The 3,836-nt window shown below is 37.1% G+C and overlaps 1 non-coding gene across 1 annotated transcript; it reads right to left on the bottom strand.

The window, feature by feature from the left end:
* Nucleotides 1–606: 606 nt before the first annotated feature.
* Nucleotides 607–679, bottom strand: TRNAF-GAA (transfer RNA phenylalanine (anticodon GAA)). Its single transcript has one exon. It is a non-coding gene; the product is annotated as a tRNA-Phe (tRNA).
* Between the last annotated feature and the right edge of the window lie 3,157 nt (nucleotides 680–3,836).

Raw genomic sequence — 3,836 nt, 5'->3', positions numbered from 1 at the left:
CAGCTTTAAGAAACTCTCCAAACCTCAACAAATTTGGTTGCATGAGACTGCCCCAAATTTGGGAGGCTTATATCAGCAGACCTTCAGCCCAACAGCCAAGAACACCTACATAGCCTGCTAGGGGGCACAGTCAGGACTTTTAGGAGAACAATAGCTTCATCACTTCATTCTCAGTTACTGTGTTGTAGTGCCTACGTGCACGTGCCTTTTTTGTGTAAGTTCCTTTTGAAGATGGCAACGTGACGTTGCCGAAATATCGGAAATATTTATTAAAGTATAATTTAATTTATATTCTTCTTATACGTTGTCGATTCCTTAAGTGATTTAGTAATGCATAACCAGTGCATAAGCTTGTCTACGAGAATCATGAAAAATGCTTAGAAAACTAAAATGACAAATTCCAGGAGAACTTCTTGCGGAACACTGGTGTTCTGTGGAACACAGTTTGGGAAACCCTGATCTACACCAATGCCATCTACTGCTGACCACCACCACTAGTATTTTCACAAACAAACATCCATGCCCACGGTGGGATTCGAACCCGCTGCCTTTTGGCTGGAGAGAGGATACGCTAACCACTCGGCCAACCAGGTTCCCTAAAAACTCTGCCGAAACCCAGGATCGAACCAGGGACCTTTAAATCTTCAGTCTAACACTCTCCTAACTGAGCTATTTTGGCAACGTGTAAGAGTAAGTTTTGATAATAGTAGATAATAGTAGTTTTGATAATAAACAGTTCTTTGTTTAGAAGAGAATCTGTAGAACAAATTTTATGAGCTAAAGATTTGATTACACCATATTTCTGACAAGGGTGATGATGAGAGTTAGAATCAATGTATTTATCAGTATGAGTTGGTTTTCTATATACTGAGAACTGTAAACTACCATTTGGTTGATGTAGAATGAAAACATCCAGAAAAGGAAAACAATTGTTGTTTTCTACTTCCAGAGTAAATTTTATTCTTGGAAGTAGAAAACAACAATTGTTTTCTATGCAATTGCATAGAAAACAATTGTCTAAAAATTTTCTATGCAATATGCAGATTGGACAAGGAATAATTCCATACAGCAAACAAATCATCAATGTATCTGTACCAAACTGATGGTTTGGGTAAAAAAACTCTTCAAAATATGTTGTTCAAAATGTTCCATAAAATAATTGGCTAGAGTTGGGAAAAGGGGAGATCCCATTGCTGTTCTCTTTATCTGTTTATACAGTTTGTTCTGGCATCTAAAGTATCCTGCATTAATAACAAAGTTGAATCATTTTACGATATCAGGAGGAAAGTCTATAAAGCAATTCAATTGTATCTGTCAGAGAGATATTTGTAAAGAGTGAGAATACATCAAAACTTACTAGAAGATCTTTGGATTGTAAGGATAATCCTGAAATTTTATTATTAAAATCTATTGAATTTTTTATGAAGGAGGCAGAATTTCCAGTAAATGTAGAAAGAAGAATAGCTAAGTATTTTGAGACTTTATACGTAGGACATCCTATGCACTTCACAATAGGCTTTAATGGAACATCTTCTTTATGCAATTTAGGAAGGCCATATAGTCTAGGAACAAAAGTATGATGAACTTTTAGCCTTCAGTTTGGTATGGATCCATTGATGATATGTTTGCTGTATGGAGCCCCTCCTTGTCCGATGTTCATGAATTCCTTGAAAATATTAATTCAGTAAACCCAAGAATCAAATTTACCCTGGAAGTAGGAAACAACAATTGTCTTCCTTTTCTGGTTCTCATTCTATCAACCAGATGGTAGTTTGCAGTTCTCAGTATATAGACTCATACTGGTAAATACATTGATCCTAAGTCTCATCATCATCACCCTTGTCAGAAATATGGTGTAATCAAATTGCTTAGTTGACAGAGCTCATAAAATTTGTTCTCTTCTAAACAAATAACTCTTTATTATCAGAACTACCTTTATTGCTAATGGCTATAATGAAAAAAACTGTCAAAAAAAAAATCAATGATTGTGGCCATCATCCTAACCCTCCTCAAGAAGAAATGACCAGAATTTGTATTCCATGTTATAAAAGGACTTTATTATTATTATTATTATTCTGGGCAACTCCAAGGAGTCGACAGACTCATCGAGGGAAGCCCTAACATCATGTCAAGAACAACTATTCAACATTCACACAGTATCTATCATACCTTGCCTTGAACTCATTCACGGTCGTAGCACCCACCACACACTCTGGCAGCTTATTCCACTCATTCACCACTCTCCAAGTAAAATACCTAACTCTAACACCCTTGTTAACCACATTCTTGCCCAGCTTCCATGCATGGCCCCTTGTCCTCCTACCACCAGTCCTATTTTCAAAAATATCTTCTGGATTAATCTTATAGTAACCCTTCAGTAATTTGAATGTCTCAATCTTATCACTCCTTTTCCACCTATCGACCAATTTTTGCAACCCACAAATCTTCAACCTATTCTCATAAGGTTCATTCCACAGACCTGCTATCATCTTGATCATTCGTCTCTGGATCCTCTCCACTTCCTCCCCATCACGAAGAAACCCTGGTGCCCATAACTGGGCACAGTAGTCCAGATGGGTGGTCTTATCAAGGCTCGATACAGAGGAACAATAACTTGTTTGTCTCTGCATGTTAAAGTATTTTTCAGAAGCCAAGTGATTTGATGAGCTGATTTAGCCACTTTTTCAATGTGCCCCCTAAACTTCAATTCCCTATCCACCAACACTCCCAAATCCCTGGCCTCATCAATCTCCTGGAGTACGGTTCCACCAATGTGATATACAGCTGCTATTCTTTTCACCCCAAAATGCATAACCTTACACTTTGCCACATTAAATTGACATCCATTTTTCCTAGCCCAGTCCTCCAAACTATCCAAATCATCCTCTAAAATTTTGACATCCTGTGCACTCACAATTGCTCTACCCAACTTTGCATCATCAGCAAACTAGTGAACACTTCCTCTCAGATCCTTTCCTATATCATTGATGAACAAATTGAAAAGTAGTGGTCCAAGAACAGAGCCCTGCTATAGACCACTAGTCACAAGCCATCTTTTAGACTCAACTCCTGAATAAACTACTCTCTGGTATCTCTCCATCAACCACCCTCCTATCCATCTCACCAACCCTATATCCATCCCCATCTGCTCCAGTTTACTGATTAGGGTTCCATGTGGTATCCTGTCAAAGGCCTTGGCAAGGTCCAGTAGAATCACTGTAAACCCATTACCCTTATCCAGTTCAGCCGTCACTGTGTTATAAAACGTGAGCAAGTTACTGAGGCATGATCTACCCTTCACAAAACAATGATCTTCCCTTCAGAAAACCATGCGCTTTCAGAAAAAATAGCACGATTACTTCGACAGATTAATGTACAAGTTGCTTTCCATCCACTTTGCAAACTTAATATATTCTTTATCTCATCAAAAAACAAATATCCTCCTCTATCTTATCTTGGAGTTTATGCAATCCCCTGCTTTTGTGGCTTATATTATTATTATGGTGTAATCAAATCCTGGACTGGTTGATATGCATAAATTTGTCTTGAAGAACATCAAGAATACATTTCTCTTAAAGAACCCAACAAATCTGGTTTAGCAAACCATGCTTTATTTACAAAACACAGAATTCAGTGGAACAAAATCAAAATGTTACACAAAAGTTACTTTCTTTTGGAAAGACTCCACAGAGAAAGCTGCAAAGTACATATTTACAACCCATATCTGAACAAAAGCAATTGCTTAAAATTTTCTCAATTTTGGGAAGTTATATTAACTAATACTCACCATTCATGTGTTCCTTAATTTTAATTAAATTTTACTTATATTTAAAAAT

This window comes from Typopeltis vanoorti, chromosome 1 (assembly GCF_054136105.1).
Source record: "Typopeltis vanoorti isolate ZY-2024b chromosome 1, IOZ_Tvanoo_1.0, whole genome shotgun sequence".
NCBI lineage: Eukaryota > Metazoa > Arthropoda > Arachnida > Uropygi > Thelyphonidae > Typopeltis > Typopeltis vanoorti.
The sequence above is the reverse complement of the archived record's forward strand: the minus strand, read 5'-3'. Positions and strand labels throughout refer to the sequence as shown.